General features: G+C 36.0%; 1 protein-coding gene and 1 pseudogene across 2 annotated transcripts in view; both read right to left on the bottom strand.

The window, feature by feature from the left end:
• The window catches only part of HTR1F (5-hydroxytryptamine receptor 1F), a 135,253-nt gene that overhangs the window by 94,518 nt on the left and 26,080 nt on the right, over positions 1-14,655 (bottom strand). The window lies entirely within an intron of this gene.
• LOC100477169 overlaps positions 1-14,655 on the bottom strand; it is a 63,378-nt pseudogene that overhangs the window by 23,860 nt on the left and 24,863 nt on the right.

Genomic DNA, 14,655 nt, shown 5'->3' with positions numbered 1-14,655 from the left:
AAGTTTTCTGATTTGTAATCTGTAGAGATTTCTAGCCTCTTGTTCTTCCTCCAGAAAGAATGTGGGTACTGTTTGGCACAAAAATTTTAGAGCCATCACATGTGCAGTAATATTTCATTACAATTTCTCTGAGTTTAATAACATAGAGGTTGCCATTATTTTAGAGTTTGTTTTCCAGGAAACTATTTTACTGATACAAAATCCTAGATATTTGAAATTCTGTTACAGCTCAAGTAATATTTTGTAACTCATTTCAATGTATTGGGTCTCTTTATAAAAGTTATTGTTTTGGATTGCTTGAGTTGTTAATATTAAAATATTCTTCGACTTCCAGAAGAGTGAGTATACAATGTTATCTTAGTGGTAATGAAGAGATACCTTTATAATCTAATCAACTTTTAATTTTTAAAAGAAGAAAAAAAAAGTGACCAGAAAAAAGGTATGAGCTGCAGTTCTCGGGAATCTTCAAAACATGAAATTTATTTCATTTTAGTTTTTTGGGTATTGAATTCCATAGAAGTCTAAAATTCCAAACAATATAGAAAAAATGCATTTTCTTTAAACTAGTGGTTCTACTCACCTGAGTTCTCAGCTCCCCCATATTCTCATATATTTGATTTAACAATTAATGGGATAATAGATTAATATTTTAGTTCATCTCTGTCCTTTCAAAAAATGCAATTATAAGTGAAGAAGAGTTTTCATTGCCAGTTATAATCAAAAGGATTGATAAATGATGGGGATTTCAGGGACTAAGGCAAACCTACAGAAGTATTCTATTATTTATTTATTTACTTATTTATTTTATTTTATCTTTTTGGAAGGAAGCTTTCAGACCCACTCAGATTTTAGCATGCAGCAGGTCACCCACTCTACTTTAGACATAGATTAGGTCTTTTCTAGAATTTCCCACTGAAGAGACTCTTGGATTTTAAAAATGTGGAGCTGTCCCAATTCTGTTTCCTTTTTTTTTTTTTTAAGATTTTATTTATTTATTTGAGAGAGAGAGAGAGAGAGAGCACACAAGTAGGGGGAGCCGCAGAGGCAGAGGCAGAAGCAGACTCCCCACTGAGCAGGGAGCCCAATGTGGGGCTCCATCCCAGGACCCTGGTATCATGACCTGAGCTGAAGGCAGACGCTTAAGTGACTGAGCCACTCAGGCTCCCCTGTTTCCTTTTCTTATATATTATTTCTATAATGTGTGTGTATATTTCAGTTTGTTTTCATTTCAGTCCACTATTGATTGAGTGATGTGGCAACTATTTAAATCTAAAACGCTTCAACTACAAAGTACCGCAAGGCAATCACAGCAATAAAAAGGAATAACTGATGGACATACACTAATTTGAAGGGATCTCAAGGCATTATGTTGAGTGAATAAAGCCAATCTTAAAATTTCACATACTACATGAGTCCATTTGTACAACCTTTTCAAAATGACAAAATTGTAGAGATGGAAAACATACTAGTGATCAGGAGCCAGGAGTTGTGGGAGAGCGTAGGGGTGTATGAGAGGGGACTCTGTGGTGTGGAACAGTTCTATACCCTGTTTGTGGTGGTGGTTACACAAATCTACACATTCGATAAAATGGCACAGAAACATGTGAGTGCACTTTACCAAAACTAGTTTCCTGATCTTGATAACGTATTTCAGTTATGTAAAATGTAACTATCAGATTTACAGGGTGAAGGGTACCTGGGACCCCCTTTGCTCTATTTGGCAACTTCTTGTGACTCTATTATTTCAAATTAATTTTTAAGGACCGTGATTATTAGCAAAGAATCAAGGTCTTTTAATCACTTGAAACTTACCTATGAATTTCATTTTTAAGATAGGTTTTATAATAGCCTGTCATATATTAGAGATACCAAATAAACCCAAATTTGAAGCCTTGAAGTCTGTCTTTCATATAATAAAAAAATGTCTTTTGTGTTCAATTGCCTCCCCTGCATATTATATTTTAGTAACAAATTAAAACTTTCAAAATGTAAAGGCAAGAATCAGTACTCAAGAACACAGATTCTAATAAATGTACCAGTCAAAATTGTGTAGGAAGTCTCAGAGTGAGAAGGGAGAAAAGATTATAGTAGTTTTATGGATTTTTACTGGGTTTTTATGCATGGACTTCTAAAAATGTCCTTGGTATCAATAAAAAGGGCTATGGCAATTTATCGTCTGTATTAAACTTCCTATATAGACCAAGAATTTAAAATGATGAATGTGACATTACACTTTCTACAGAGTAATATAATAGAAGCAGTATGGGTTTGGGACCGGCAGAACTGTGTTCAACTTCCGGCTGTGTGATTTGCTAGCTTGGTGATTTCATTGGTTGTAAGAAAGGGATAGGGAAAAAGTCACTTTGAAGTGAATTGTGTGGTAAATGGAAAAAAAAAAAAGAATGGAGTCAGAGGGAGAGTTAAATCCTTGTTTTTGGGGAGTAAAAGGTGAAAAGGATTCAAGAATAAGTGAGTAGTCAATCTAAAGAGCCAAACACCTACTGAGTTCAAACAGTATGAAGATCCGAGCATCTGATGCTCTAAGGCAGATGCTTGGCCACGGCAATTGTGATAAAAGCTGTTTGAGTTTAATGGTAATAATAGCTGAGGACTAAATAAAAGGTGAAAAACATCACATGAAATCAGTCTCAGGATTATGGATGCCAAGGAAAGGAGAGAGATGGGCAATAGTTAGAAACAAATATACCATCGACCCAGAATGAGGGAGATGTTTTTTTAAAGATTTTATTTATTTGTCAGAGAGAGAGAAAGAGTGCACAGGAGTGGGGCGGGGGAATGGGGGGGAGAGGGAGAAGCAGGCTCCCCACTGAGCAAGGAGCCCAATGCAGGACTCAATCCCAGGACCCTGGGATCATGACCTGAACTAAAGACAGATGAAAACCCACTCAGCCACCCAGGCGCCCCAGAGTGAGGGAAATCTTATGCATAGAAGACAAAGGATCATGGAGAGAGATCGAAGATAGAGAGATATGGGGGGATAGAGAACTTGATAGAGAGACACTTTGGGTGTCTGAAGTGGTGGGAAGGTATTGAATACAGGAGAAAGGGAAAATATTTATCCTGGCTCTTAATGGGTCCCTCTTCCATTGAGAGGAGATAGAAAATTATAGGGTTGGTGTTTTGATTAGCAGTGGCTTCCTCCATCCCCAGCTAACTCACCCTTAACATCTCTCCTCCCTCATGGGTGAGTTCCTATTAGGAATTATTATATCACTAAGATTCTTTTCGAGTGGGCCTTCTTGGAGGCTTCAGTCTGGTTTCTTTCCAGATATCTCAAAATAAATAGCTTTGCTTGCTGAAAGAAATTGTTCAAGAATCACAGTTGTTATTTCCAGGTAGTATTCCCACAGATAAAATAAATTCTAGAAAAATATTAAGTAAATAGAAATATGGCGCACTGGTTTTTGGTAAAAGATAAAAAGATACTTCAACTATAACACTTTAATAACAACATTGTATCTGCCTTAACTCAAGTGAGGAGGTGAACACATTCAATGTAACTTAATCCAGGGAAATAAGTTAAGTACCATTTATTTAAAAAATATGTTGTATTTACAAAAGAGAGTATGAGGCAAGAATTTAGGAAATTGTTAGCCAATATATAATATACTTTCAAAATAATCTAATAATAAATTAACAAGATGCATTTGAAGTCTTTAAGATTCATCTTTTTTTAACACTTAAAAGATATATTTATTATTTTTCTGACCAAAGTGCAATGATTTTTAAATATCCTTAAACAAGTTACTGAAAAAAAGTATTCAAGGAACACAGATGGGAAATTTAACCATTAGATTTCTTTATTTCATACCAACCCTACATTTAGTCTACAAAAAAAAAAACAAAAAAAAAAACCCTCTATATGAAGTGTTACTAAAATGCTAACCAAATCATTTTACCATAAACCCGGTACATGCATTACAAGATTCCACTGTTAGGAATTTTGTTAAGATCAGTTTAATGATTAGTAACACTAAGCAAACGAGCGCAGGAACACATGTCATTAGATGTGATTCTTGCCTCTTACCCTCAGATTTAAGTCAGAATAAAGCTGACAATTCTCCCAGGCTCTGAACCGCCAGTGACTGTATCCCAATCCCTGGGAGCAATGAAGATGTTCTGTCACACAACTTTGTATAAATTGTAATAAAACAAATATTACGTTTTTTCACCTTGTTATAGGAAATGGTCAATTATCTGATAAATATTAAAACTTACCTTTTTTTTTTTTAAAGATTGATTGATTGATTGATTTGGGAGAAAGTGAGAGCACAAGCAGCAGGAGGGGCAGAGGGAAAAGCAGACTCCCCCACTGAGCAAGGAGCCCGAGGAAGTGAGTAGCGAGCCCTATGTGGGGCTCAGTGCGAGCTTGATTCCAGGACCCTGAGACCATGACCTGAGCTGAAGGCAGTCACTTAACCCACTAAGCCACCCAGAAGCCCCAATATTAAAACACTTCTAGGAATTCACTTTATGAGTTTGCCAAATACATTTTTCAAGAACTAACTACACAAAATGTTCCTTTGGTATTTGGTCCACAAATTCACTTAACAGGTTGAAAACTTAAAACCTGCAAGAAAATGAGAAAGGGGGGAATCCCTAATCCTAACGTGCTGTAATTACTAAAGGGATTTACACACATACTAAAAGTTTTGCTCACAGAAAGCACAAACTATAAAAGGATATTTTCTTGAGTAAAAACAAAGAACTAGCTGATATCTTTGTTTTGTGTGCACCACAGCTAAGATGAAGTTAGACCCGAATTCACTGTCTACTCCTGTGACCAAGAAAAAATAAATAAATAAAACTGAAGATAAAAATTTTAATTTGCCTTACTATGTACTTTTCAGCCATTAACTGAAGTGTAATTTTGAAAGGTTAAAATGCCTTAAAAAGGGGTTGTAATGGCAGCTATCAAAGCAATATTCAAGCATGATTTCAAGGATGCTTTCGAGTTTAGAGTTTACCTTCTTTGTAGAAAATCTTCACAACTTCATCAAAAACATTACTGACAGATTTAGAGGCAGCCATTTTCTTGACTTTCCCCATTTCCTCACATAAGCCAATAATTGGGTATACTGACTGAAGATACATTTGAATTTTCTTTTCCAAGTCCTTTCTGTTGTCATCACTCCTGTTCTACTCTTTCCCCTCTTTAGACATAATTCAATACAAATCTCATTATTACAGTTAAAAAAAACAGAATGGAAGATAAATCTGCCTTTCCATCCAGGTCTTGTTCCAGCCTTGAAGGTTGTCTTGATTTCTTGGAAATCCATCAATCAAGAATTCATTCTTCTGAGCATTGGCAGCCACTGTCTGATCCATTTCCCTCTTTTCAAAAAAAATTTTTTTGAAGATTTTAATTATTTATTTGAGAGAGAAAGAGAGAGCATGAGCAAGAGACCACAAGCAAGGGAAGCAGCAGTGGGAGAGGGAGAAGCAGACTCCCCATGGAGCAGGGAGCCTGACATGGGCCTCAATCCCAGGACCCTAAGATTATGACCAGAGCCAAAGGCAGCTGCTTAACCAATTGCACCAACCAGGTGCCCCTGATCCATTTCCCTCTTTAACAAACTGATGATTATCTCAACTGGCACAATCTTTATACATCTTTAATGTATTTTTCAATGAGTTCATCGTACTGTGAGTCTGGGTTGCTCCTTTCATCATGAAGAAATTCTCCTGCAGACAGGTGTGTATGGCCATATTTTAGATCACCGGTTTACTGCAGAGAATGTAACTCAGGAATGTCCAGCTAGATGCACAGCACGAGGGTACGGGGCTTCCATGCCCTCTCCAGGCAAGTGTCTTCCCTTGAATCTCTCATCTAATTTCTATTATTGAATTATGGAGGATGTTTCCTGTTTTTCCCTATGGAGAATTTATTATCCTCACTCCCAGGGAGAACACCTGATTTTTCTTAGGGAAGTATTCCTCTTTACTCTTTTCTCCTGTGATTCAGGCAAGGTTAGACATGTACTCTTAGCTTCTAGACTGTGAACATGCCCTCAAATTGCTAATCAAAAAATTGCAATAATGGTCAATCTCAGGACTTTTGCTGGAACTCCTGGAAAAGAGGTTTTCTATTCTGTTGGTATTGCTAGGCTAGCAAACGATAAACCTGGAGCTGCTATGACTATTTCTATAAAGATAATGAAAGCTTGTTAATGAAGCTACCAGAGGAAAGCAGAGTTGAGAATATGGAGAAAAACTGAGCTTTTATTGTGTGTGACCTTGAACTTATGGCATGTTCAGTTATGTGGGTCAAATTCTTTTTTTAAAAAAAGATTTTATTTATTTATTTGAGAGGCAGAGAGCAAGACAGCACAAGCAGGGGGAGCAGCCGAGGGAGAGGGAGAAGCAGGCTCCCTGCTGAGCAGGGAGCCCCATCGGGGCTCAATCCCAGGACTCTGAGATAATGACCCGAGCTGAAGGCTGATGCTTAACCGAATGAGCCACCAAGGCGCCCCAGTGAAATTCTTTTTTATTAACAAATTCTTTATTAACAGAAGATAGTTTGATTGGATTGCTGATATTGCAACTAAAAAAAAGTGCTAAAATCAAAAATACAAGAAACAGCAAGCGTTGATGAGGATGTGGAGAAAAAGGAACCCTCATACATTGTTGGTGGGAATGCAAATTATTGTAGCCACTGTGGAAAACAGTATGGATGTTCCTCAAAAAATTAACAATAGAACTACCATAAGATCCAGTAATTCCACTACTGGGTAATTACCCAAAGAAAACAAAAACACTAATTGGAAAAGATAAATTCATCCCTATGTTTACTGTAGCATTATTTACAACAGCTAAGATATGGAAGCAATGCAGGTGTCCATCATTAGACCAATAAAGAAGTGGTATATGTGTATACACACACAAACACACACACACATATATACACACTGGAATATTACTCAGGCATAAAAAAGAATAAAACCTTACCATTTGAGACAACATGCACTGAACTAGAGGGCATAAAGCTAAGTGAAATAAGTCAGTCAGAGAAAGACAAATACCATATGATTTCACCCATATGTGAAATTTAAGGGAAAAAAATCCAAACCAACAAAAAAGAAAGAAAAAAAGAGATACCAAAAAACCCAGACTCTTAAATACAGACAACAAACTCATGGTTACCAAAGGGGAGGCAGGTAGGGGATGGGTGAAATAGATAAAGGGGTTTAAGAGTACAGTTCTCTTGATGAGGAATGTATAGAATTGTTGAATCATTATATTGTACACTGAAACTAATATAACACTCTATGTTAATTATACGAAGTAAAAAAAACATAAAAAATAAAAAAGGTGCTATTTAATGCATTGATATGAATTGTATGAAATGCTTTCCCTATAATCTACAAAGTATTATTTTGTTGTAATGATACTATATTAATAATTCAAAGTTAAACGTCAGCACTATTAATTTATAATTATAGAACTAAGGATAGGAATGAGTAGATACTGGAGTGCAAAAGGATTGTGAATTACTTTTATACAGTCCTGTCAGCTTCTCAGAGATGGGGGCATTACAAATACAATTTGGAGTTATAATTTGATAGGCTATATTAACATACCAATAAATATGTCCTTAATAAGTTGAAAACTTACTAAATTTAAAGTATTAAGGAATTCTTTAAAAAAAAATAAAGCATTAAGGAATTCTGTAGCTTCATCTTAATTTGACACTTACTGAATATTTCCTTTATCCAAAACAAATGACGTGTTTTTATGGAGAAAAAAGAACCACTTGTGGATACCAAATTTTTTTTCCAAATGAAAGTTGTGTGACTTAATATGAAAAACAGATAAAATCTTCTAAGAAATTATTATTTACTAGGACACATTGTGTGACTCAGCACAAAAAAACAAAAACTAAAAGAAGAAATGGCCTTCTTCATATTAAAAACAGTCACCTCAGTGGGAGAGACAATCTTTTTGCTAATGCTACTTTTATGAGTACATTGAGTTAATTCACAACCTTAGTTCTCTGTGGTAATGACAGAATTACTACTTTCTTCCTAAAGCGGTGAGTTGATTGCACAGAACTATGAAGTCTTCCAAAAGAAACTAACCACTAATATGGAATCCATCCTACCAAAGGGCAGAACATCCATTGGCAGACAATAAAATACATATTGACTGGTCTGCTGATAGTGAGGGGAATGAAAGATACTTCCTTTTCTGCTGGGTAGAATCCTGGAGAATAATCAGGACAAGCAGTGAAGGTGTTCCTTTAGGTTGAGTGCTTGTGATCATGAAACTATCAAGCCTGGATTCTTTGCCCTGGCACACTACAACTAATGCTAAGGTCTGAAAGTGCCCTGAGGAATGTTTCTCATTTGTTTTAGAAGGTGCATACCCAGAGGGCACAGACTAGTTAACAAATGCTCTGGGAAAGACTTATTCACAAGGAGTCAAAGGGATCACACTAATGGTTCAACTTACTTCTAATTTGGACATCTCTTTAGGAGAATGTATGATGCAGTCATAGATGAAGTTCATGGTAGGAAGGAATTTGGCTCAACTTAAGAACTGGGAAATGAGGGGCGCCTGGGTGGCACAGTTGTTAAGCATCTGCCTTTGGCTCAGGGCATGATCCCGGCGTTCTGGGATTGAGCCCCGCATCGGGCTCCTCTGCTGGGAGCCTGCTTCTTCCTCTCCCACTCCCCCTGCTTGTGTTCCCTCTCTCGCTGGCTGTCTCTCTCTGTCAAATAAATAAATAAATAAATAATCTTTAAAAAAAAAAGAACTGGGAATGACATTTAGTCTTTTATGACAGGAATAATACTTCTTGAATCACTCCTGGAAGGAAGCACAGAAAATCAAAAAATAAATAGCCGAGAACATTGTTAATTGCTTTCTATGTGTGATCTATAGACTTTCTAACTTTTTGAAATAGATACCAAGTACTGCATTACTGTATAAATTGGGCAGATAGATTCTTTAACTTGGGAAAGCATCATATCTGGTTATGTGGTAGAGTAACAGTGTATTGTGTGTGTATGTGTGCACATGTAAGTACATATATACACATAAGTCTTATGCATACCTTGTATGTGTGTGTATATGTATACATCAATCTACACACACACACACACACACACACACACACACGACATCTTACAGTTCCAATTTAGAAATTCAATCACATATCACATGTAGTTTACTGGTTAGAGGATTCCCACTTTGGGTTTTATAACCACTATCTTTGTTCCAGAAATACAACCACTGAATTATGAACGTGATTATCAGCTAATTTGCAACAGTTGGGGTATTAATCTCATTAAGCAGTTTCTTCCCATGCATAAAACAAAATGTCCTCCTGAGTTAAGTACCCAATCTATATATATTTTGAAGATGGAACAAAATAACTTTCCTTTATTTAATTTAATTTAAATTTTACTTTTTAAACTTTCCTTTAAATTTAATCACAATTTAGCATGTGAACTCTGATTCCTAAGTTACTTATTTAAAATGTAAATAGATGCTTTTTTCAGAGTAAAAAGTTGAGAATCCCTGTATATGTCCAACTTGCATAAAAATATACAGAGGACTTTTTTAAAAGTGCTTTATAGAGTGCAAGGGTTATCTGTGTTGATTATTGGAATACTGTCTCCCTGTTTCCAGCTGGGAGGTTCTGATCCAGAAGGTCAGGAACAAGGCCAAGAAATATACATTTCTTTTTTTTTTTTTTTAAGATTTTATTTATTTCTTCGACAGAGATAGAGACAGCCAGCGAGAGAGGGAACACAGCAGGGGGAGTGGGAGAGGAAGAAGCAGGCTCCTAGCGGAGGAGCCTGATGTGGGGCTTGATCCCATAATGCCGGGATCACGCCCTGAGCAGAAGGCAGACGCTTAACCGCTGTGCCACCCAGGCGCTCCTATACATTTCTTTTTTAAACAGGTAGATTAGGTTGTTTCGATATAGTAGGCTCAGGGGCAACATTTGGGAAATGGCTTTAAGAGGCAAACAGGTAAAGCTTTTATTTTTATTTTTCCTAGTTCCAGTTTGGGAACACTCTAGGCACTTAAAAGAGGCAGAAGCCTGTTTGCTCTATCTGGTTTTATTCAAAAAAACAACTCTCAATGAAGCAGAGTCCACCAGTAGAAACGATGGCAATTTTCTAAGCAGTTTACAGCCAGGACGAAGACCAGTGCAGACGAAGACAACTGAGTGTTACCCTTTGCAACTTCAGTCTAAACAAGATGCAAACATCTCTCATACATGGCCTTTCCTTAACAGCTAAAGAAAAGGTGGTGTTGATTCAGACTCTCACACCCTAAAGAAAAACCTTCAGGTAAGAAAATGGTGATTTCAAGACACTTAAACCCTGTTATACAAGACTGAAGTTTGCCAGTTTGAAGATAAAAACAACACAGCAAACAAGGAAAACAAGACCTTGCAAATATTTTCTCTATTCATCCACCATCCAACGGCTTTTTATTCCTAAGATTTTAATACAAGTTTTGAATATCTCAAATATAACTTTCAGACATCATTATTTTGCTATAATATGAATTCTCGATAATGTCAAATGTGAAACCTTGCGGTGATCTGAAAAAGGTTTAGCTTGATTTGGTGAAAGACACAAAGGTTTTTGCCTCTATTATGACTTCGATTGCAGAGTATGCACTATGATGATCATTTCTTACAAGAAAGAGTATTTCTGTGCATGTATGTACATGCACATGTGTATACATACGTATTACGCATATTATACATTATATATATTATTCATTGTATCTATCTTCACATTCATTTAATGAAGGAAGTACTTTTATAAATTCACTTTGCCTTTAACAATGCTTTTCAGACTCACATGAGACACGGCTTTTAGCTTCAGTTTATTCAGTGTGAGTATTCTTCTAGCCTCTAGGCAGGTGTCACAGTGTAGTGGTTAAGAGCGTAGGCTTGTGGCATTAGAGTCTGTAATCCTTACTGACTGTGTGACCTTGAATAAGTCACTTAACCTCCCTGATTCTCAGTTTCCTTATAGGGGTGATGGTAGTAGCTATCATACTGTTCATAATAATAATGGGGCATGGGGATGATTTTAGCATCTACTTCATGGGGTGGTGAAGGGTACAATAATCCATAGTGTAAGAATAATTTTCAAAAAGTTAACAACTGACTCATAACAAATATAAGTTAAATTGGGCTCAAAGATTTTATTCAACCCGCTAATTAATGGATAAACTGATCAGATGGCAAGGTTGACTCACAGTATTTTGAGGATCTGGGCATTTCTAGGCATTTTGAAACATTATTAGTACAAGATCTAGGTAAGATTCAACACTGATTAATGTCCTATGGGATAATAATCTATGATAGTTGGATTTATTTTTCTCCAGGACAGAAATTATTTCTGCGTTAGAAAAACTTCTGCAAGCTAACATGTAACTAAGTCTGGACTTTTCATCAATAGCAGTGAATTTAATAGCACATTCTCTAGATTATCAGATAATTTGGAGTGTGCCTATTATATATTAAAAGCATGCCCCCTTGCTTTGTTTATATGATTTTTATTAATATCCTTTAATGTATGAAGACCCTATAAAACTTAGTTACTAATATTTTTATTACCATTGTGTATTTTGTAGGCCAAAATGTTTGTGCACTTCAACCAGATTATCACTTTCCTGCATCATGATGTTTGCCCATCATAACAGCAAATTCCTCTCATATATATAAGAACATCTAGCTATTTGGGCTATTCTCCAGTCACAGAATGCACCTACTACTTGCAGAAATCAGAAAAATAACTATTGATTTACTGTATATACTGACCAGTTGATTGTTTCTTCATTAATTAATTATTGACTGAATGTCAGACTCTGAGAATACTGCACTGAATGGGACACAGTCCTTTCTTTAATGAAACTCTATCTCATATTTATATGCAATATTTAAGACCCATTTCTACTTCAAATGTGCCATAAGCATTGATTAGAAAAAAGAACCATGGAAGAGCACTTTTGTTGAGTGATATTCATTTTTACCCCAAAACTTCTTCATACAAATTTTCTGGAGCAAGTCCATCAGTTTCCTAATTCAAGACATAGGTGGCAATGCAATGCTGGGGCTCACAGTTTGTAGCTCTCCACTGCACATTCACTTTTTAAACATCCAAAATATTTTTCTGTATCTTAAAATAAAGCAACCAAAATGTAGTGAGATATCACTAAATGCTCATTAAAGAGATCCTGTCTGTCAAATCTATTTTGCTACTATTAATTTCAAGATATTTGGTTTCTCAATAAAGAATTTCTTTCCATAAAGTGAACAAAAGAAGTCATGAGAAATTAATATCCTTATGATGATAAACCAGAGCATAATAAAATGAGCTAATGAATAATAAAATTGTATCATTATAAAGCATATAATTTATCTTATGACCAAGAGTATTCCTGCTGTTTTGAAAATATATCTATGAGCATATGCTGATGGACTCTTTGATTTTCTCACACGTTTCAGTGAGTCCGTACACACGGATATTTTTTACTATTTAAAAACCTGGCCACATAGAGGAATTTACACATAATAAATGGATTTTACCTTATACCATGGTTCTAAGGTAAATAATTTTATCTTTTCCCCAGAAATATTATATGCAGACATGTACATTTTTGCACATGATTTCAAGGGGCTTATAATCCCTCTGGAATTATATTCTAGAGTAACAAATACACTACAAAAAATTTGTATCTACATTAAATATTGAAATGACCAGGGAGATTTTTTTAAAGTATGCTCTGTCAAATTCTTTTCACTTTAAAATGTAAAATTCATTTTTAAATCTTATAATATGACTCAATTTATTTTGTAAATAAGATGAAAAGTTAAGTGTGCATAAATTGGGGGAATACCATTATATATATTAGACTAAATACTATTTTGGGGCTACAAATTTTAAACAAGGACTAGTTCATCTTTTCACTGAGATCATATTTACACTTCTGTCAAAAATATTCATTATTGGGTTTAAGTGAGGCTATCAGTAATTTCCAAAGTATTTACAAATTGCATACACCTCTGATTAAAAAGTACAGTCTCCATCACTATTTTCACAATTTAAGGAAACGATTCTCTTTCCAAAGGAGGGCTTGAGTATTTTCTCTGTGAGAATAATGGTGCATCTTACAAGAGTGGCTGGTTTCCTTGGAGCACCACACAGTAGTAGTTACATGTTTGGAGAATGGAAGGCAAGTGTTTGAAACTTCTCATTTCCACTCAAGCCAGTGTGGATGTGGAAATGGAATCGAGAGAGCTAAAGAAATGGGAAGTCCCAGGAGCATGACTGTGAAGGGTATGGCTCTGCATGCCTTCTCCTGAGCGCGGGATTCCTCTCTCTCTCTTTGCCAACTTTGGAGGCTTTGGATTTGAGTTTATTAAGGAAGATGGCTATTGCTTTAGGCACATCCAACATGCCACTTATGCTTCATTTGAAAATTTCAGTGCTGGGTTTCAGATTCTGCATGTTACATAAAACTACAGAATATGACTTAGCCTCAAATGATAGTAAGTGAACATGCATATCCCTTCAGAAATTAGTGCCCAATTCTCATGAAATCACCCAATCAAACTGTCAGAGTTTGGAGACAAAACCGTGCGACAGGCAGTAGGAAGTGTTGGTGAGTGTAAGGAGGAAGCTCTCTGTGGTTGCTGCTTTGTTTGCTGGGCGGTGGGGGCTGGCCAGGCAGTGAGCCTTTTCAAAGGGAGGGGCCGAACCAAAGATACCGTCTGGACAGATCTTACTGACTTGTTATTTATTTACTTTTTTGCATGCTGACTTTGTACCACAAATAAAAACTATTACTTGTCTACCTTCGAAATGGTTTTCTGTTGATGAAATTCACTTGAAAAATCCAGAAGGAAAACAGAGAAAGTAAACTTTCTCAAGAAGGAATGGACTTGAGACAGTAGGAAATAGTTATTTCACTGTTTGACTCAGAAAGTTGAATCAAAGATACTAATCTATACTTTCAAATGATAAGAGAGAATCTTTTCTAGAAAATCCACAAACTCAAAATGTTTTGCATTTAGTTCTCAGAATGTCCATTGCTATAATAAAAGCAAAACGAAGATTTATTTTAAATTTTCAAGGGCTAGATGTGAATTTTGTGGTTGATTTAAGTCCTTTGGTTTCTGATTTCAATGTTTTCTGGCTACCCTCTCCTGAGTGCCTAATTTACTACTGATCAGCCCATCCTCCATGGGTGAGGTGTCAAATACAGAAAGATAGAATTCACACTAATTAATTCTCAACTCTGACCAATGTTAAGAAGCTCACTGGGAACAAAGGTTTAATGAACTCTTTAAAATAAAATTTTGGATTACTATAGGTTTCAATTTTCCATTCTCCATTGTTATAGACAATTAAGAATTGTAGTTATGGGATGCCTGGGTGGCTCAGTAGGTTAAGTGTCTGCCTTGGGCTTGGGTCATGGTCCCGGGGTCCTGGGATTGAACTCCGAGTCAGGCTCCCTGCTCTGCAGCAAGTCTGCTTCTCCTGCTGCCTCTGCTCCTCCCCTTTGATCCTGCTCTCTCTCTTTCTCTCAAATAAATAAATAAATAAATAAAAATAAATAAAAAAAATAAATAAATAAAATCTTTTTTTTAAAAAAAGA

This window comes from Ailuropoda melanoleuca, chromosome 1 (assembly GCF_002007445.2).
Source record: "Ailuropoda melanoleuca isolate Jingjing chromosome 1, ASM200744v2, whole genome shotgun sequence".
In the NCBI taxonomy this organism is placed as follows: domain Eukaryota; kingdom Metazoa; phylum Chordata; class Mammalia; order Carnivora; family Ursidae; genus Ailuropoda; species Ailuropoda melanoleuca.
Note: the sequence above shows the minus strand (reverse complement) of the source record. Positions and strands in the feature narration are given on the sequence as shown.